At 38.1% G+C, this 22,761-nt stretch overlaps 1 long non-coding RNA gene across 1 annotated transcript in view; it reads right to left on the bottom strand.

Annotated features, from left to right (window-relative positions):
- LOC104998203 overlaps positions 1-22,761 on the bottom strand; it is a 69,439-nt gene that overhangs the window by 41,372 nt on the left and 5,306 nt on the right. Inside the window, exons 3-4 of the long non-coding RNA XR_826422.1 lie at positions 10,213-10,300; positions 8,562-8,683 (exon numbers count right to left, since the gene is read on the bottom strand). This is a non-coding gene — a long non-coding RNA (uncharacterized LOC104998203). The remainder of the gene's footprint in view (positions 1-8,561; positions 8,684-10,212; positions 10,301-22,761) is intronic.

Genomic DNA, 22,761 nt, shown 5'->3' with positions numbered 1-22,761 from the left:
CTCCAACACCACAGTTCAAAACATCAATTCTTCGGCACTCAGCTTTCTTCACAGTCCAACTCTTACATCCATACATGACCACTGGAAAAACCATAGCCTTGACTAGACAGACCTTTGTTGGCAAAGTGATGTCTCTGCTTTTCAATATGCTATCTAGGTTGGTCATAACTTTCCTTCCAAGGAATAAGAGTCTTTTAATTTCATGGCTGCAGTCACAATCTGCAGTGATTTTGGAGCCTCAAAAAATAGTCTGACACTGTTACCCCATCTATTTGTCATGAAGTGATGGGACCAGATGCCATGATCTTCGTTTTCTGAATGTTGAGCTTGAAGCCAACTTTTTTACTCTCCTCTTTCACTTTCATCAAGAGGCTATTTAGTTCCTCTTCACTTTCTGCCATAAGGGTGGTGTCATCTGCATATCTGAGGTTATTGACATTTCTCCTGGCAATCTTGATACCAGCTTGTGCTTCCTCCAGCCCAGCGTTTCTCATGATGTACTCTGCATATAAATTAAATAAGCAGGGTTACAATATACAGCCTTGACGTACTCCTTTTCCTATTTGGAACCAGTCTGTTGTTCCATGTCCAGTTCTAACTGCTGCTTCCTGACCTGCATATAGGTTTCTCAAGAGGCAGGTCAGGTGGTCTGGGATTCCCATCTCTTTCAGAATTTTCCACAGTTTATTGTGATCCACACAGTCAAAGGCTTTGGCATAGTCAATAAAGCAGGAGGAGAGGGAAGGGGGAGGGGTAATTTAGGGGTAGAGGAATAAAACGCACAAAGTATTAGGTATAATAAGCTAGAAGGATATGTTATACAACATGGGGAATATAGTGAATATTTTATAATAACTATAAGTGTAGTATAATCTATAAAAATTGTGACATTATATTGTACACCTGTGACTTTGATAATATTGTACGGCAACTATACTTCAGCCTATCAATCCATCAATCAAATCAAATACCAGGCTGGTAATTCTGGACCTGAGGCACAGTTTCTGGCCTGTGACTATTCAGCTGCTTTCCCTTGGATAACTCACGTAGGTCTCCGAATTTCCATTTGAAGGTCCAAAATTAAATTAGGTCCTGCCTGTGACCCCTATTGGCAAAATGTCAACAGCACACTGCACACGTTAGAACCAGGGACTGAAATTCTCAGTGACTTGCCCCTGAGCAGGTGAATAAGACTGTCATCAAAGAGCTGGGAGTCTAAGAGCAGAAGAAAATTTAAAAGCTTAATAAATTTTCCGATTCTGTTGCAATCTTTATAATGAGGATACCAAAACAGCTTGTCTCACTTCCTAGACAGTGACACGTTGGACATGGCAGTGTCTCCTTCTCAGGAGAAGTTTTTGAGTTTAAAGACACAGTTGAAAAGTGGCTTCAAACTGAGAGCAAATAAAGGCTCAAGGTAAAAACTGAAGAAAGAAAGAAATTAATTAACAATTTAGAGTCAACTTTTGTAAGTATTTGTCTAAACCTTCCATAGTTATATCTTCATATTTCTACCATAGAGAACCTCCTGGGTTGTATGGTTTATTCAAGGCCCATTTTCTTAATATATTATGATTCATAGTCTTAAATTAAGATTCATGGATGTGTCCCTTTGGAGTTTAGAGAGACAGTTTTTATGTTCATCCAACTAACAAGTTCAACCAGCTAATTACACTGCTCAGCTGCAAACAATATGGAGTATTTTTATTAATATTTCCTTTCAAAATTAAAATATCTTTATGGGACATAGCTTCCTTAGTATATTTTCGGTTTCTTGAAAAAAACAGAAGTAGTTTTTAACTCATCTTGGATCCCTCAAAGCACCAAGACATTTTTTTTTCACAGAGCAAGTGCTCAAAACATATATTGAATGAATGAAGGTACATGAGAGAGAAAGGTGGTAGTAACTTACCAATATCAAGAAGAGTTTTCCAAAATGCAATTGGTAGACTGTTTACATCATTCACTCTTTTGGGACTTTGTTTAAACTCACTGTATTGGGCTCCACTTCAAACCTATTGAATCTCCCATATTTTCATAAGCTCACCAAGAGATTCTGAGCATGAAAAGTTTGAGAACCACTGCCCAAGAGGAACGTCAATTCCTCGCCCTTTTCCATTTCTAGTAACTATCAGGGCCATGAAGGATAGTTTCTATTTTGAAATTTCTTGAGACCTAATCTTTCCTTTTGCTTCTTAGTTTGTTTTGTTTAGAATCCATTCTGAATCCCAAGACTGCATATTTGTCCTAATTTGACAGTAGGGATCTTATTGTAGAGGTATGGGGTAAGGGGACCACAACTAAAAATGACTACAATGTACTGAGTACTTGAAAAATGCCAGGTTTTCTTTTAAGCATGTTTTATATAGATTTATTCAATACTCTTATTAGTTCCTATTGATTAGGTGTTCTTATTAGGTCCATTTTACAGATAAGAAAACTGATACACCTAAACAAATTAGTAATCTCCCTATGGTCACACAATTAGTAAATGGTAGAGCTTGGATTCAAACCCAGGCAATGTGGTTCTAAAGTCTGCACACTTAGCCACTAGGCTAAACTGCTTGACAAGAACAAGTGATAAAGAACGGGGTTCTAAGGAGTTCAAAGAAAGAGATGATTGTATTGCCATAAAAAGAAGACTTCCAACTGAGAAAATATGAATGCTGTGTGTCTCTGACTCTCAGTAATTAAAGCCATTGTGAAGATATAATTTGATAGTCTTTTCCTGAATAATAGTAGCTTAGCTACAAGCTTCCCTGGTGGCACAATGGGTAAAGAATTTGCCTACAATGCAGGAAACCTGGGTTGGGAAGATCCCTTGGAGAAGGAAACTGCAATCCACTCCAGCATGCTTGCCTGGGAAATCCCACAGACAGAGCAGCCTGGCAGGCTACAGTCTATGGAGTTGCAAGAGTCGGACACAACTTAGTGACTGAACAACAACAACAACAGAAGTTTAGCTGCTCTCAAACCCACTACACCCCAGCCAGAGATGTCATTCTCGGAGCTGGTGGCTCTGCTTGATCTTAGTATGAGCTGTCACCCAGGAGACCTGCGTTCTCAGTGTGGGGGAAGTCTCAGAGTTATAGGGAAGTTTAGATAATGGAGTAGATATCCAAGTGGAACTGAAGATTCCATATAGGGCATAAATAAAAATATAAATTTAAGGGAGCATAAATTAACATATTCTTTGTGGACACTCTAGAAAATGGAAGCAAGGAATTTCTTACATGCCTTGATGCCAGCCCAGGATATATGAGACTTCTCAGAATCAAAGAAATATGGAAGTACAGACTCCAGACCAAGTCATTCTCACCAGCCTGAAGTCATTGTCTTATACAAAATCTGGTTTCCTTGGGGTTGGGAAAAGTCACTCCCTTAGGTGTAGAATAATTGTACAGTCAGAGTAGGTGATGACAAGCACTTTACATTTGTGTGTGTTAGTCACTGAGTCATGTCTGACTCTGCAATCCCACGGACTGTAGCCTGCTAAGATTCTCTGTCCATGGGTTTCTCCAGGAAAGAATACTGGAGTGGATTGCCATTCCCTTCTCCAGAGGATCTTCCTGAACCAGGGGTTGAACCCAAGTCTCCTGTACTGCAGGCAGATTCTTTACCATTTGAGCTACAGGGAAGCCTACTTTACACTTCAGTCCTTTTGGAAGAGGAAGGATGCGGTCCATTCACTTTCTTTGCAGATTAAGACAAGGCAGAGCTAGTTGTGACACCAAGTTGTCATCAACAAGAGGAATATAATGTTAGATATGTCTTTCTGAGACAGCTTCCTAATGCTCTGCTTGTTCCCCAAAAGACATGAGGACCATGATCTTTGTAGTCAGGGGAACAGGTTAGTTTAAAAGGAAGCTAAGACCCAGAACTATCTGTGTTAGTGAGATGGACACACACGTCAAGTGTTTATCAAGCACATTCTGAATGCCCGCTACATGCTGGGCATAATGCTAGTCTCTCATGGGAGAATTTCCTGCAGGTCATATGGAAGGGTATGTCATATGGCAGAGTCATGGGAATAAGACAGATCCTAGTCACTAGATCTGGTGAACAAACTCAGGGAAAAAACAAAGTGTATCATTCTTCCGAGGGATCACCTTGAACATTGATTAAAATCCCATGATAAGGTTAAGAAAAGAATAAAAGGATTTTTCTCTCCCTCAACAAAGTAGGATAACTTTTCAAAGCAAATCCTAAACATAAAATTGACAAAAGTAAAAGATCTCTCAAAAAATATGCAACAAAAGTAGCTTTCAGCAGGAATATCATCACATACATAAAATGAAATGTTCAGTTATTCACTATCAAGAAAGTTCAAAGCCCTTCAAGTGAATTTGTTTGAACTGTTTAACAGCAAAATAAATATGATGGTTGGTGTGGTTCAGGCACCTGTCCAAGTCCAGTTGCATTAAACGTTCATAGCACCAATACTGAACAGCCCCCTCCTTGTTGCATCAACAGCAGTGCATGGGATCATCTCCAGAATGCATGGCAACCAACATGTTATACAAACACATTTGCTTCTTGAGCTAGACTCTTGTCATTTTCCAGGAAATACAAACTAAGCAAACAAAAAAGGGATTTGCCTGTTACAACTCAAAGCTCTACTACTTGAAATATATTACATGGACTTGAGGGGTGAGAATTTATCTCATGAATAGTGAGGATACTTTGCAAAAGCATGAACATCATTTTCAGGCTCAAATGGCAGAGAAGAGGCTAAAATGCAAGTTTTCTGAATTTTAAACCAGTATATTTTCCATTCCACAGGATGCCTCTCAGTTCAATTTACCGTATCACTGAAGCCTGGAATAGAGTTACTGAATATCCACCAACATTTTTCCCCTCTTTTTAATATTTAAGGTGTGGCCAATAGATCATATAGATTTGAGTGCACACCTCTGCCATTAACTTGCTGTACTAAACAAGTCACCTAACTTCACGCAAGTCCATTTTTCTAGCCTACAACTATATCAACTAAATTGAAGGGGTTTTGAAAGAATTGGAAGAAGATTCTACCAAGCTATAAGTACCATGTAAGTAAGTTTGTATTAATAACAATAATCTCCCTGAAGTTGAGGATTATATAAACACTTGTTCAATTTAAGTACCTTGCATAAAGCAGTAAGAGTAATTGAACATTATTAAACACTTGCTATGTGTCAGGCACTGTTCTAAATACTTTACTCATATAAACTGATGGACTCTTTACCACAAGCCTATGAAGGAGTTCTTTTACTTCTCATTCTGCATGTATAATATCTGAGTCTCAGAGAGGTAAATGGAGGAACTGAGATTCCAGGCCCAGAACCTCTATTTGATGACCACTAATGCACAACATGTTTGATATATAATGTACAGCACTGGACCAGTGACCAGCAAACCCGCTCTATTCTACTTTAGGGACATCCTGGCCGGAGCCTAGAATCGAACACATGCTTAATAAAACACTTGCTGAACTCACTTGAGCAATATGGTCTTTCCCAAGTCTGTGTCTCCTGCTTCAGCCACCTACCTCAGTGACCTGTGTGAGTCTCAAAGAGAAAATGCATTTCATACAAGTGTTAAGAGGCTACCTGATGGCTCAGCAGGTAAAGAATCTGCCTGCAATGCAGGAAACACAGGAGATGGAGGTTTGATCCCTGGGTCAGGAAGACCCCCTGGAGGAGGCAACAGCAACCCACTCCAGTATTCTTGCCTGAAAAAGTCCACGAACAGAGGAGCCTGGTGGACTACAGTCCAAAGAATCTCAAAGAGTTGGACACAATTAATCGACTATACATGCAAGATGCTACTAGCAATATTCATTAAGAAATGATAGCCTTGCCTAGATAACTAGACTGGTCTGCTCCATTATTTTCTTCTTGGTCTAACCCAGTATGTCATGAATTAGGTTTAGACATCAGAGCAGAAGCTGCTGACTATGTGCCCGTGTAGGGAAGAGTCAGGAGACCTTGGAAGACTTTCACAAGACCAAGGATGCTGTAGCCCATCCACATTCCATCATGGAACGTGCAAGGCCCAAGGGATGGCTTGACTGCCAGATCACTTCCCGCGCTATATCCTGAGGCCTCCACATTTTTGGCCACTCATCCCGGCAGGCCCTCCCCGCTACAGGTGGTCTGGCTGACCACTTTTAAGACGTGAAATAATGCAAGCCTGAGACATGACTATTAGCACTTATCATGGGTTGAATATTATCCCTCCCAAATTAATGTCTATCCAAAACTTCAGAATATTAGTTTATTTGGAAAAAGGGTCTTACAGATATAACTAGTTAAGGATCTTGAGATAAAATACTAGATTTTGGAATCCAATGACTGAGGTCCTTATAAAAGAAAGGAAAGGGAGATTCAGACCCAGAGACAAAGAAACAGAAATGAAGGCCATGACTCACCAAGGACGGTAGGAGCTACCAGATGCTGGAAGAATCAAGAAAGAATGACTCCCTAGAGTCTTAGGAATGAGGGTGACCCTACCGACACTTCAGTGTCAGACCTCAGGCCTTCAGAACTGTGAGGGAATATACTTAAGTCTTCTTCTTATGCAATTCAGTTTATGATAATTTCTTAGAATAGCCCTAGAGAACTAATCCACCACTCTTACTGCTTATTCCATAAAGAATTAGAAAAGGTGTTTCAATGGGTTTAGAATTTACTGAAGAATCACATTCTAAATCTAGAACTAAATTAAAAATTTTATAAATTGCACTCTATATGGGGAGAAAATTCTACTAATCACATTCCACATGGAAAAAACAAAGTCATTACCGGGCAACATTTATTTTCACTCTTGATGGTTCAATAATGAGAACAAAATCTAGTTAAGAGTTGAGGGACTTTTTTCCCCTGTGTAGCATACTTCCCTGTAATTATAAAACAGCATGCTATTAAAAGACACAGTCTATTTAAAAAAAAAAAAAAGAACTTAAAGGAAATATATTAGAAAAGATGAATTTCAAAAATATAATAAAATACTGTCATATTTCTGCCATCAAACAACCATTTCCAGAAATATTTTCATTACTCTCAGTTACTACTGATCTATCTAGCCCAGTTTTGCATTTATTACATGGTAAAGTTTATTTAAAATATTCATTAATCCATATTTTTCCACAACCTAAATAACTAGGGACCATCAAAGATGATATTTTAAAACATATTTTTAACTGGGCTCATTTATACATTTTTGACTATTTTGTCCTAGATTATTACCCAAAGAATAACACAGAAGAGACCCTCAAATTTTAACTTAGTAGGAAAAAAAAAACCTGTAAAAATTTTATGCTTTTCAATCAAAGGTAGTGCTCCCAGCATGGTGTTCACTATCCGTGTGCAGCTGTGACTGAAAAAACTCAAGGTGTGATTAAACAGTCTTTTTCATATAATCCTCCCTTAAAGGTTTTTTAATTGGAATGCGGCCATCATTAACAGAGCCTGTTCACCAGAAGTCTTTGCTCCAAGTGACGAAAGGAGCCACCCAACTTCTGACTCCTTCATGCCAGGCTGATGCCTGCTACTGCCACCTCTCAACAGGGCACTGCTCCATGACACGTCAGTTTTAATAAAGCAAATAACATGATGATAGCTATGCTTATGAGCCTTTGACATCCAGTGGCTTCAGAAGGACCTTATTTTTTCACAGCACAAACAAGAAGCACTGGGGCAGGTCTTCCTGGATGGAAAACTCTCCTATGTACACATGCCCCCCTCTCTGCATCTCCACGCCGCCCTCCTTTCCAGTTTCCTGAGATCCCTCAGCTGTAGGGCTATTTTCTGGTGTCCTGGCCCAGGAACTTGAGGACCACTTGAAATCTTTCTTCCATATGTTCCCTGCCTCTAGTTTGTCACCAAATCCTTTCACTTCTTGACTGAAGCCACCCCCTTTCATGTCATGGTTCCAGCTTCTGTCTCCTGGGCCTGCTCAAGGACACCCTTAGGCACGCACACCTCCCCTCTGAGATCCCTTCCACAGTCTCCGTCCAGGCATATGTGCCTAAAACATTACTCGCTTCACGGCATTTCTTTGCTTAATATTTTGTTATGGTTCCCAATTGTCCACTAGATCAAAGTGCTAATCCCATAATGGGTTTTCAAACTCTTCTGTAATTCAATGTATCTCTCAGTCTGGCTTGTTCTTGTAAACTCCAGGACAGCAGTGGGCCTTTCTAGCTGGGGGAAGCATGATGACCCTTTCAGCCTGCCCCCAGTTCTTGGATTTTAAGCACAGAATGTCCTCCCTCTTCCCCACTGTTGTGTCAAAACAACAAACAAAAAAAAAACCCTCTACTCATTCTTAAAGATCCTGCTCAGTCTTACTTCCTCAGGGAGTCTTCTCACACTACTTTACTCCACATAATAATATTCCACCTCTGAAATACTTAACTCTCAAAGTCCTTAATTACATGTAACTGCCTGTCCTTCCATCTTTCTCGGTCCCTCATTCTCACTAAACTGGCTCAGAGACCTTGCTGGGATCTGTGGGCTTTATCCTCTCATTATCTTCCCAGTCTACCTGCCCTTTCTCAGCTTGATGCTGTCCCTACTTACCTTATACAGTATGACAGTCTCATCAGTTCAATCGATAGTCCCATCTCCTCTTGACCCTCTGCCTTGCCAACTCCCACACAAGATTAATATGTCATTCCATTTCTTTGGTTTCTTTTCAGTAGCTACGGGTACAAATTTGATGACAATGTATATCAGCTCCTTTAAATTTTCTATATGCATTTATGACTACTTAGTAATTCTCCCCCATTCTTACACAGCTACCTTTTCCTTTCCTTTACAGATTTTCTTAAGTCCTATTCTTTTCATTCTTAGAAAATGGCCATTATAAGGTATGGTCATGCGCAGTTTAACGATCCCCACGCTCCAACGTGCCTATGCTCCTTTCCAGTCTTCCAGGAAGAGCATTGCTACTCTATGAGGCTCTTGTTCCCTTCCTCTTCCATCTTTTTTGAATTCTTGTCCAAGCATTGTTCTCCCTCTCCTGGCATCTCTTGTCAACTTGTATAATATGCTCAAACCACCCCCATATTTTCAAATACCCCTTTTTAAAGCTTTGTCTCCTTCTGGATTTGACAAGTAAACTTTTTAAAGACGACACTGGCTGTGCTCACTTTTCCAGTCCAGATTCCCAACCTGAGCGACCTGATGCCTAGCCTCACTGCTTCATGGAAAATGCTCTCCGAAATGTATAAGCGTACATTAGAATACTATTCAACCACTAAAAGGAAGGAAAGCCTGCCATTTGTGATAACAGGGATGGACCTTCAAGACATGGTATGAAGTGAAATAAGTCAGACAGAGAAAGACAAACACTGTATTATCTCACTCATGTGTGGAATCTAAAAACAAACACACACACAGAAACAGAGATTAGACTTGTGGTTACCAGAGTTATGAGCAGTGAGGGAATTGAGTGACGGTGGTCCAAAAGGTACCAGCTTTGAGTTATGAATAAGTACTGGGGATGTAACATACGACACGATGACTATAGTTAACTCTGCTGTGGGGTATATTTAAAAGTTGCTGGGAGAGTAAATCCTAAAAGTTCTTACCATAAGGGAAAAACGTCTTGTATCTATATAAGGTGATGTATGTTAACTAAACTTATTGTGATAATTATTTTACAATACACGTAAGTCAGGTCATTATGCTGTATACCCTAAACTTATATGGTGCTATAGGTCAACTATATTGCAATAAAACAGAAAAAAAAAATGTTGCTGGTCACCTCCCTCCTAACTATTAAATCCAATGGCCTCATTTTCATTCTATAGCACCCACAGGTGTTTACCTAAATAACTGTCTCAAAATAATTGTCTTCTTTGCTTTCATGACATTCCTCCATATTTCCTTCTACCTTCATGATTCCTCCTGAGAACTTTTCACTGATTTCTCTTCCCTGGCCTAGTCTTTTTTTTTTTTTTTTCCACATGCAGCCCTGTCCTTTATGATATTGTTGTTACAAATTTTTACATCTACATATATTACAATCCCCATAGTACAATATTATAATTTTTTCATTAGGTAGTTATTTTCTTCTTTTTGTTGTGGTAAAAAGCACATATAAAATTGATCATCTTATCTGTTTTTAAGTGTATAGTTCAGTAGTGTTACATATATGCAATCAGTTGTTTTTTCAAGGAATTAATAGACGGAAAATACCATCTTTTAAAATTATCCACATATTTACCTTTTCCTTTTCATTTCTCCTTGTATATAGATTTCCATCTGATGTAGTTTCTCTTCTTCCAGAGTACTTCCATTGGCATGAAGCGTATCTGTTTGAAGACAAATCCTCAAATTTTGTTCGTATGAAAATTTTTTAGTTATCTTTCATTTTGAAGAATACATTACCTAGCCATAGAATTCTAGGTTGATAATTTTAAATATGGGTCTTTAACAAGTGTTTTTTCCTAGTTTCTCTTCCCTCCTACTACCAATTTTCTTTAACAGTAATTTCTTCAATTCCCATGGTCTTATCTGATTCCTTGATACTAATGACTCCCAAAGTTTACTTCCACCCTCAGTCTAAGCTTTAGACACGTATTTCCAACAGTCACCAACTGCTGCTGACACCCCAAATAACCTGGGCAAAGGTGGACTCATTGTCTTTACTTCTAGTCCTTCTTCTATGTCTTTTACACTTGTTACTGCTGTGTTTAATTGATCCGTTGTGTCCAACTCTCTACGGCCCCATGGACTGTATGTAGCCCACCAGGCTTCTCTGTTCATGGAATTTTTTAGGCAAAAATACTGCAACAGTTGCCACTTCCTTCTCCAGGGCTTCCCAACCCAGAGATCGAACTAGCATCTCCTGGACTGCAGGCAGATTCTTTACAGCTGAGCCACCAGGGAAGACAAACTGTCAATAGCACTGGTAGGTTGCCAGCTATATTCTGAGCACTAAAACAAAGATAATTGACAAGTCTATATTCTTAGAGAACTTATGGTTCCTCTCTATAGCCTGGAGTATAAAGCAGGGTGATAAGAAAAAAATACATTTCAATGCCACCTACTTAATAGTTAGAACCTACTACAATTGACTAAAATCCTTCTTGTTTTTACCATTTCAGTGTATGTAATTGTAGATTCAGTAATAACTTGTAGTAGTAACACTGAGATTAATAACAGTGATGGGGAAATGGTTCCTGGAAATCATCTGAATTTCAGAATTTGCATTTGTTTGTGAGGAAATACTCCAGTGATGCATTTTATTAAATTATGAAACATAAAAATGATAATATGACTGCACATATAACTATAGTCTTTGGCTATGTCCTATAAAGTATATTCAAAATCTTTGGGGAATTTGGGGAAAGTCACTTTTCAGTGACTTATTCATGTATTTCTACATTTTAAAAACTATAGTCAGAGTTCCCTCATTTGTCCTATTACTTATTAGTTAGCACATGATTTAGAATGCCTGAATGGTATTCCTCCCAATAGTAGTCATGCTTTTTAGTTTTCTCAATTAGTATTATATTTTTGCCTTTATTTACTACTGTAGTATTATCTGATGCTATATTCGATTATGTATGTTTGACTCCATTGAAGATACTTATTCAACCAAATGATAGAATATTCAGAATGCACTGTGCTGAATACTGTGGATGAGTAAAGGATATATCAAACTTTAGTCCTACCCTTAGGAGTTTACATTTTGTAGGGAGACAAGAAGTATACATATCTATAATATAAGGTAAATGCTAGTAACTTCTTTAAGAAGGTTTCAGATACAATTTTAGCAAGTTTAGAGGAGAGACATTATATTTCTAGCTATGGAAAATCAGGGAAGGTATATATAAAATAGATAATCATAGTTATTTAAATATAATTGGAAATTCCCAGCTACTGGACCCCAGCAATATCTAGAAGCCTTAGAGGAGGGTCCTGAGTTGCTCTGTCGCCTCCCTTCAGTGAAGTCCAGAGTTTCTCTATGGGGATGGAATGTACCCTGACTGTGCATGCTCTTGGCTCTTTCCTTGCTAACCCTGTTCTGGCTCTGTCAGGTGGGTTCCTAGCTCCTGCATAAAGGGATTTCTGCTCATGATAAATGTGGGTCATCTTGCTTTAATGGTGTCATTCTTGTGACTTTAGACATTCAAGTAGGCTTATGCACTTGGACATGGTAAGCCTGCACTAGATGTTTGCAGATTGAGTGCTGAAGGAATGCCTGATGAGTGAGAATGAGTGAATGACCAGCAGACAGGAAACAAAATCAACCCAAGAAGATCAACTGCGTCCTGATTTCAGTATCGAATGTAAATTACATAAGAGGACTCAGCCTTACTTTCTGAATGCCATTATAGGTGTTTGATAAATGTTTGTTGTACCTGGTGTTCCTTAAAAACCTCAATGTGTGCATTCATATTATAGCATTTACATTGTTAGGGAAAACTCAGTCTCCTTGTAAAAGGGATAATCCTGTTTCACTACTGGATAAATAGATCATTATTCAGTGTTTCCAACAGCTTTCCTAGAAATGACCCCTTTGGGGTTCAAAAATGGAACAAAAGTGATTAGATTTTATAAATGTTATGACACTTCTTATTACATATAGTATTCAATAAAAAGAAAATCCCACAAGACCGTTCTGTTTGTCCCATGGGTCTAATACCATAAAATTTCATTCTTACAGCATCTACATTTTGCCATTTGTTTGTCAAAAATGGGGTGGAGGTAAAAGTATTCTTTTTGCCAGTTTATGTGATGCCATAAAGCAGCATTTTTCATTTTTCAACACTTATTAGCTCAGCTCCCCAGCTGTGCAGCACCACGCCCTGGTGTGAAATTGAGAGCGAGAACTCTGACAAGTTTATATTGGCCTAAATTTATAACTTTTCTTTTAGATGGGGGAAGGGTTGTGTGTGTGTTTTTAAAAGAACATTATAATTGTGTGATTTTGTATCACAAAACTTCTATTATGTGGAGTAAATAGCTTATGAGAATGATTTTCAGGATATCATGTTTGGCTCCCGTAAACAAATATAAACAGCTATGTAAATAGAGAAGAAGTGAGGTAGGAAGTTAGTTAACTGGTTAATGAACTGATTGACCCGTTTAATCTGGGTGTTTTTATATCCTGCAAAATATATATATAACCTAGTGCCTTGCATGACAAATATGCTAGAAATTGTGAGCCAGTAGAGAAAAATATAAGTTCAAACTGTACTTAAATAGTTGGATTTTACTGTGATTATTCCTATAATCACTTCAAAGCTATATTTTCCTTGTTTTTTGGAGAGAAGTTTCAAAAGGAACAACTTTAAATTGATTTCACAGAAGGTTTGGTATGGTCAGCAGAAAATGGGTTAAAACAATTACTGTAGCATGATGTAGCACATTAAAATGAAATGATTGACGACAAGCTAAAAATTTTAAGATAAACAAACTTAATCCTTGGCTTTTTTTTTTTTTTTTCCTGCTCTCACACACACCCTAACATGTGATGAACAAGGAGGAGATTCTTAAAGCATTTTTAAGATCCATCTTGAGTGAGACAGTACAAGTAAACTCAGATAAAGCTTTTTATATTTATGTTGTGTGAAAGGCTTAAAAATCAACACAAAATCAAGCTTTCAGTCTTCTATGAAATAATACTTTACACTGAGAGGTAGAGTAGAAGAGCCTTTACAAATCCTATACAAGGCTTGAAAAATATGATCATATTCTCCCAGCTATGATTGGTGGTGGCTGGAGTGGGGAGATCCATGCGTTAAGACTTGGACAATGCTCAAGCTGGCACTGATAGTGAATAAGAATGTTTATGTGCAGTCAATCAGAAGCAACTTTAATTGGCTTCATAGCTTAGTTTGCACATGTTTAATGCAAAATAACAATAGGAAATCTTCTAAGATAATTTTAAAAATCCAGGGCCTTCTTCAATGTAGTGAGTCCTTTTAATCCTAATCCTAATTTTATTCCAGGTGGAAAGCCAGCACACTGGACATTTCAGCAAGCACTTATAAAAGTGACATTAACTTTTATGCCAAGTGAAAAGATTATTCTATGGAAATAAATGAGGCATCTTTAAGAGAACTCACTGAAACCCAAATTCCATCATTTAACATGGCTTCCTTGAGGTACAAGGAAACTGCAACAGCAGGCAAATGGGTCTAGGATGCGACCAGTTACATGGAGAAACCTGTTTTAGAGCAGAGGGAACTGCATCTGGAAAGAGGAAGAAATGGTTTTACATATGTCACTTGGAACTTTGAACAACAGAAGAAAATAAGAACAATCTCTCAAGTAAAAACCACATGGCCAAAAGTTATACCCCGGTCATCCCAACCAGCCTTTATACACAGACCATATTTTAACTTGGGAAGACACAAACGACAAGCTAACTCTTAGAAACATCTCAGATCAGAGCTGATTCTTCTTTCTAAATAAAGGAGTGACATGGTCATGTATGTAACAAGGTAGCTCTGGCAACATAGAAATAACTTAAAGGACACTGATTGGGTAGATTGAAAGAGGCTATAGGGAGAGACTCATTGGTCCTTTTTAATAGACTAGGGAGAGACAAAGACTACCTGAATTTAGGTAGTGATTTTCAGGATGGAGGTGAGGGTAGATTGGGAAATCATAATGGGTCAGGACTGGGTTACTCTCTGGAATTGGAGATGAGGTATAGGACATAATCTAAAAAATGACTGCCTGCCGGTGTTCTGGTGAGGTTATTCCCAGGTGGTGCTAGTGATAAAGAATCCACCTGTCCATGCAGGACACGCAAGAAACACAGGTTCGATCTCTGGGTTGCAAAGATCCCCTGGAGAAGGAAATGGCAACCCACCCAAGTATTCTTGCCTGGGAAATCTCATGGACAGTGGAGCCTGGCAGGCTACAGTCCATGGGGTCACAAGAGTAAGACAAAACAGCGACTAAACCATTACCACCTAACTTGGCTAAACTTTGGAAGAGAAGACTATATATACATATACATATATATATATGTATATACACACACACGCACACACATATATATGTCATTATATACTATAATATATATTATAATAATATATGTGTGTGTGTATATACATATATATATATATATTTAAAAGACTCTGATTTTATTTTGAGAAGTGGTGAATACTAGATAATTTTAAATTAATGAGACACATGGATATGTGAGTAATCCCTGATTTTGTATCACTTAGTATGAGATTTTTTTCCTCTACTTGAGTTCAAATGACAGCCATCACAATGCAACTTCACTGGACTAGGCACAAAATAACCAAAAGGCTTAAATGAGCTTAAGTGAATCAACAGCAAAACAGCCAGGCCAGACAAAAACCTTCTTAGGGATAAATAAAGCACTTTTTTTCAAACAATGTAGGAGGTAGTCAAGACAGCTGAGCAGAGCAGCTTGGGCTGTAGCCATGTGGCATGTGGTGACATCTTTTGAGGACTGGATTTAGTCAACCACAGGTTAAGAAAGAAAATAATTATAAACAACGACAGCCTTAGAGAACAACAGCCATAGCCATAAATTAAAGTTCTCTCTTCAAAGGACTTCATTTTAAGATTCGGATCCTCAAATTATTGGCATGATTAGCATAACCCTTGAATATAAAGAGAAACCTTTTTTCTAACTTGTGACATGGACCACTATAGAAAAGCGGGGAAAAAATACTTGTTTCTTTACAGGACTTGGGTGTCTTTTCTTTCTTTCTTCTTTAGATCATGTGAATCTTTGAAATGAAATCCCTAGAGAGGCTTCTTGAATTGATCCTATTGAAAATGCCTTGGAGATCAGTGGGACACAGTTAAGAAATGGCTGCCATTAGGTACAAAGAGTCTGGCTGATGTTTTAATACCACACTCCCTGGTTTTCTTCTTTTCCTAACTCAGAAATGAACAAGCCCCTGAATGATGTGATGAGGGAAGCTTAGCGCTTTGCACAATGCACAGCTTATAAGAAAAACTGCATGTACCTTGTGTTTATGACCAGGGCCATGGGTCAAAATGAAAAATCACGACCTGTGTGAACTGAAGTAATCAAGACATTTCATTTGCAGTATGTCTTTATGCTTTCTGGAAGTTTGTTTTAAGACAAGGAATATATTTATTGATAGTTCAGTCTTTTTTCTGGTCTAACGAATGGCTTAAAGACGATGATGAGATTTGAGTCTGTGTGTGTGTGTGTTGAAGGAAACTCGGAATTTACTTTCTCTAGCCCCATTCTACCAAGTTTTCCCTGAATAAGCAACAAATTGGTGGTAGCTATTACCCCAAGTGGTTTCCAGATGTTAACCATGTGACTGAGCAGAAATGTTCTCTGACTAGAGAGGTAAGTGATGGGAATTGTTAGTATATGTGATGATTTTCATAACCATGAAGCACACTTTTTTGTCTATCAACTCCACCTGCATGATGTAAAAAACCGACATAAATGGGATACTTTTCGTGGAGAAGAGGAAGATTTAAATCTATATAGCATATGTGAATCTTTTTTTAAAACAGGAAATAAACAAGGAAAGCTGGTTATTCTTTATCTTTTAAATTTTAGATTTAAAATTTTATGTTTGTGCTCTATAGAAAGGGATATACATTCTTACAGTCTATGTTATGACAAGCCTTTTTGATGTCTTTCATAGTCTAGTTAAAATTTGCTGCTAAATTGTTTTCAGCTAACGTTGAACACTGATGTGCTTTATATTTTTTTTGTTAAGAAAAATAAATAATTCACACTTTTGCAAGTGGAAGGTATGTACTTTTTTCTGGCTTTCATGAAATTATATTATTATTAGAAGCAAGTGCCAGCTAACTTTATGGGTGGCATTTCTCACAGAGAAGGAAGACATGAATCAATATTTTTATTAGAGTCAACCCACTTGTGTTCATAAACAGAATATTATTAATGTTTTTCCATTTAGACTTCCATGCTAGTAAGAAGAATATACAAATTGTTAGAAGAAAGAAATAAACTACCCGGATAAACAGTTTTTCAAAGACCATCACTGTTGCAAATTGAAGCAAGAAGTTGTGATTTTTGCCAGTGAAAGTTCCAAAAGCTAGTGTTCAGTGTTTTTAAAAATGGAAATTATTAAGTAGATTGCTTATTTCTCTCTTGTGCTTTTCCTAATGACACAGCTGTAGTGAATGATATTTGCGAACATCCTTTGTCTATTACACATTCTATAATAATTGCGTAAATATAAACTAATGGGGAGAATGGGAGAAAAACTTAAACAACAGTTCTATCCCCACATGTGCGGATGCGTGTGCACATGCCCACACGCGCGCACATACACACAAATACACAACTGCAGCCTGCCTTCAAGTGAAGAATCATTTCACAGGTTTTAGCACAGTGGCAACATTAAATGGAAGCTCTTTATTTTTTGACTTAAAAATTACAGCCATTTATTAAGTCAGAAGTCTAGGCACAGCATGGCTCAGCTGGCTCTTTGCTCTATGATTCAAAAATCAAGGTTTTCTCAAGGTTTTGAGGATAAACCTACTTTGAAGCTCATTCAGGCTGTGGGGCAGAGTTCAGTTCCACGTGTTTGTAAGACTGAGTTTCCCAGTTTCTTGTCAGCTATTTTCACATTCTGGTGGCTGCCTGCATTCTCTGGCTTACAGTCCCCTGCCTCCAGCTTGAAAGCCAGCAACGGGGAGTCAAGTCATTCTCAAGGTTTGCATCATCCCTTCTGCATCATCCATCCACCGGGTCTTTTGCCTTCCTCGTCTGTTTTCGAAGGCTCCGGTGATCACACAGCAACCAGGCTAGACAAGATCTTTATTTTCATTGGTATTTTAGGGCCATCATGGGGGAGTGGGAAGTGGGAGACAGGAAAGTAAATGGTCAAATGTGTAAATGTGGGGTTTGTGGTGGCCATGCGTACCAGAGGAGCAGGTAGGTGGGGCATTTGGGCTCCATAAGGATCAGACAAAGGAAGAGAAGATAGATTTGAGATTTGAAGAATGAATGAGCAAGTAAAGGAGGGGAGAGATATCCCTGGCTGAGAGATTAGAAGGGGAAAAGGGGAAGGGGCGCAGCGTGGGCACAGCACATCGGGAGAACTCTTCCTGTTCAACACGATGAAAAGAGTAGGACAGACTGGTTGTCTCCAGGAATAAACAGGGAAATAAATAGAGAGTGTTCCTGAAGAGTGTTTTGAAAACTCCTTTTGTAAAAGCAAACTTTATATTAGATGTAAAAGCACCTTTGAAAGAAAGAATTGTGAGGAATCTTTTTACTATCGAGGCACTGGGAAGAGAAAGATGGAAAAAACCCAATGTGTCTTCCAAAAGGTCAAAGAAATAGACACTCATTGAAATACAAATTATACCGTATTTAATTTGTCTGATATATATAGACTTGAAGATGTATATCACGCTTTCTTAAAATGAAGCATTCCCATAAAAATGACCTCATTTCCTTGTTCTTGCTATGCTCAGATATGCAAGTATCATCTTCCAGAAAAAGAGTTTTCTAAATAGGGTAACTTGATCTCAAGAGTTTACAGGATAGTCCTTTGGATTGCAGAAAGAAGATATTAAAATTGTTTATATCTTATTTTTATCCCAAGCTTTCAGATTTCTACATTTATGTTGCATATGCATATACTGTAGTACTAAATAATACATTATATAACATACATAAATATAAGAGATATGCTAAAATCTTTTTAGTGATAGAGTACATATAATGAAAAAATTCTGGAGACAATCTCTATAGAAGTTAATCATGTTTCTCCTACCAATGAAGCTGGATGATATGGTAGCTAGCGCGAGGTGGACAGTGCTAAGGTTTAGCTGAGGATTTAAGCAGAGGCTTCTCATAAGCCCTGCTTGTTGGGAACAGGATGGATATTGTCAACATTAATCTCATAAGTAAACACAGAAGAGCATGGAGCACCTGAGGTCCACACTTTTCTAGGGAGTCGTTTGGTGGATTCAGAAAACCCCCAAAGTGCACTGGGGTATGTTTGTCTCCCTTTCACTTGAGGTGGCCCATAACTTTAAGCTGAATCACAATCTCTTAAAAGAGACCATGACCATCCCCTCTCCAACATGACCATCAATTTAACAGCCTTGTCACAGGACAACGTCCTATCTTCACAGGCTGGTTGACCTGTGTGCTCCAATCACATATACCACATTTTAAGAACCACCCTTTCTGGATTATGGCTCATTCTTTTCCTTGTCCTTATGACCTAGTTCTTCTTTTCACTCAGGTTCATATCTTAGGTTTGCTTTATTCCCACTACAGAATTTCTTGACAAGGCATTTTGTGATTTTTCAAAAAGTTCTGCTTTCCAAGTGAAGCTGGAGACTGGTCTTTATTGTGATCCTGGCTTCGGCCTTGTCTGGTTGTCCACATTTCTGGCTCTTCCTGGCTACTGCCAATATGACCAACACCAGGTATATTTCTACTGGGTTGTTGAGTTTTACCCCTCCTTCATACTTTTTCTTCAAAATATAACTCAATTAAAAGTATAATTCAATTCCAACAAGTAATATTTAGGATTCCATTCTAGGCATCTCAGGAAGATGAGTAAAATAGGTCTCGCAAGTAAAATAGGTCTTGCACCTAAGGAAATTATGGTTTAGCAGGTAACAGGGTTGGAGAAGGAAATGGCAACCCACTCCAGTGTTCTTGCCTGGAGAATCCCAGGGATGGGGGAGCCTGGTGGGCTGCCGTCTATGGGGTTGCACAGAGTCGGACACGACTTAAGCCACTTAGCAGCGGCAGGTAACAGGACTGAGAGGAAAACTATTTAAATTTAGGTTTTGTACCTCAAACCAAATGCACCTTTCACCACACAACACTGACAATTTGGTCTAAATTAGTTGAAATTGTGTGTGGATTTGTAGATTTTCAACACTGTTTAATAAAAATGTATCTTTTCACATAAATTCTTAGATTCTCTTAAACTCTGTGAAGGCAAATGAAACAAAATCATACAAATGAAAATACGTAATGAGTGCCAAATTAACTTTCTGAATAATCACTGCCTAAAACTCCTGTTTTGTCCCTTGCATCTATTTACCTAAATAATGACAGTAGCACATAACATAACATTTACCCTCTTACCCATTTTTAAGTGTACAGTTCAGAAGTGCTAAGTATAGTCACATTGCTGTGAAGTAAGTCTCCAGAGCTTTCTCATCTTTTAAATGTGAAATTCTATACACATTAAGGGTTCCCAGGTGGCGCTACTGGTAAAGAACCTGCCTGCCAATGCAGGAGACATAAGAACTGCAAGTTCCATCCCTGGGTTGGGAAGATCCCCTGGAGAAGGAAACGGCACCCCACACCAGTAATCTTGCCTGGAGAAGTCCATGGTCAGAGAGGCCTGGCAGGCTATGTCTGTGGGGTCACAAAGAGTTGGACACGACTGAAGCGACTTAGCACAGCACAGCACGCTTAAGCAGCAATGCTTCTTTTCTCACTTGCCCTGGCCCCTGGCAACCATCATTCTAATCTCTGTTTCTATGAATTTGACCACTCTAGGTACTTCATATGTGAAATCATAGAGTATGTGTCCCCTTGTAACTGGCTTATTTCACTCACCGTAATGTCCTCAAGGTCCTCTCATGTTATAGCATGTAACAGGATTTCTTTCCTTTTTAAGGCTGAATAATATTCCATTGTATTATATACATTACTTTGTCTTCACTCATCTCTTGATGGACATTTGGGCTGCTTCCATCTCTTGACCATTTTGAATATTACTACTATAAACATAGGAGTACAACTATCTCTTCAAGACCCTGCTTTCAGTTTTTTTTTTAAATATATTTACTTGTATCCATTTTTAACCTATACAAAGAAAATTTTCCCTTAAAGGCTCACATTTTGCCAGCATTTTGTTAAAAAATTCTCTGAAAGTATAATTAGACAAAGGAATGGTATTTGCCTTTAGAATATGAATTAAAGAGGATTTTACAGTTTCTGTATATTCTAATAAAATATAGATATGACAATAGAAAATCCATTGTCATACTTTTACATAAATATTTTCCATTGATCAATGATAGAGATATATAGATAACTAGAAAGTAGTTCACTTCAGAATAAATTGCACTTACTTTATAAATTGCAAAGATGGATTGGTATGATCTGATTGTTTTTTTAAAAGATCCTTTAAACCCTCTTTTTCCTGGTTTTTAGAAACCATCAGGAAGAAAGTAGAGACTAAAGGTACTAAAATCAGCCACACAAGGAAGAAGGAAAATTATATTTGCTGATATTTCTGACACTACTCAACAAAAGTGTGTGCAGTATAATAAAGAGTTTTGAGCCATAATATTAAAAGCATAATTAAATATATTTATAGAAGTGGCATGTGTCACAAATTTAAATTCCTTCATGATCATAGAATCACAGAACTTGAGAGCTTACCAAGTCCTACTCCTTGATTTCATAGCTGGAAAAATTGGTCCAAAGAGACTAAATGGCCTGTATAATGTTACATAGCTTGTTACTCCTGAAGTTGGAATATCACTTCAATACTCTGCTCATTGCATGCTATTATGATTACATCTATATTTCATCTGTTCTTAAATGAATGTGCAGGATATAAACGTTCAGACTGTATTAATAGGGAAATTGCTCTTTTTACTTTCCTTTTTTTTTCCTCAAAAAATATACATGTATGGCATGCATCATCTTCCCCCCCAGCCCATGGGACAGTCTGAAGACTGAGCCTTCCCTGCCCTCAAGGGAGTAGTATCTGGCTAGGCATTGCTAATAACTCTTTCTCTGAAATTGAGGAGCCATCAGGATCTGTCATGCAAGAGTAAAGAATGGATGGGAGAGTCCACAGACATTATGAAGATCAATAGAGGGATTCCCAAGAGGAGTATAAGGACTTAGAGGAAGTTGACTAGGAGGTGTTTCCAGAAAGTAGCCTAGAAATATGGAAACTCATCACAGAAAGAGCTCAAAAGAGAGATGATCCCTTTCCTAAAGAAGAGTCATATGGCAATGCAGAGAACACTGTTCCAGTGTCCAGTCACATAGACTGACACCTAGCCTATGTTTGAGGCAGAAACTTCCACTGTCCTCACCCAAGGCCTAGACACTGCTTTGATGTGAATCACTCTGACTGTCAACAATACAGCAGGAGAGGTAAGTGCCCATACTCCAGGACTGTATTTAGTCCACATTTGAGTAAGTCATGTATCATCCCCACCATGCTGCCTCAGCCCAATAGACAATGCCCCCGCTGACCTCCTGGTCTGCAAAGACCCCATGTATGTATGCCATGGATATCTAGCAGGAATAGTGGGGTAAAGTAGGAGGACTCCTCACATCTATATCCAGAAGCACTAAACTGAAAAAATTTAAGGTCCCTAGAATTGAGAAGATAACTATACTAAAGTTTATAATCTCATATAGCCATTCATTTCTTAAAAGTTCAGTTTTATTGTTTAATAAGAATTCAAGACCTTTAAGTGTTTTCTAGTTTTTCTTTCATAAAACATAAGGAGAAAGTATAAAGGAATTTACTTTGCTAACTTACAAAATTTACAAAGTTACCTAATGCTGAGACATTCTGTCCACTATGTATCAGTTATATATGTGTGTGTGTGTGTGTGTGTGTGTGTGTGTATGTGTTTCTCTGTCCCTTGGAATAATGCAACAGATAAAAACCAACCAATGGAGAGGGTAAGATTTGATGCTCTAGAATGATGAAAGCAAATATAAAAACTGTCTTGTCTTCATGACTAAAGTGATTCCATTTAACTGTCATCATTTGAAACTACCAAATGGAAATACAAA

The sequence above is a fragment of the Bison bison genome, unplaced genomic scaffold (genome assembly GCF_000754665.1).
Source record: "Bison bison bison isolate TAMUID 2011002044 unplaced genomic scaffold, Bison_UMD1.0 scf7180017864325, whole genome shotgun sequence".
Classification (NCBI taxonomy): Eukaryota; Metazoa; Chordata; class Mammalia; order Artiodactyla; family Bovidae; genus Bison; species Bison bison.
The sequence above is the reverse complement of the archived record's forward strand: the minus strand, read 5'-3'. Positions and strand labels throughout refer to the sequence as shown.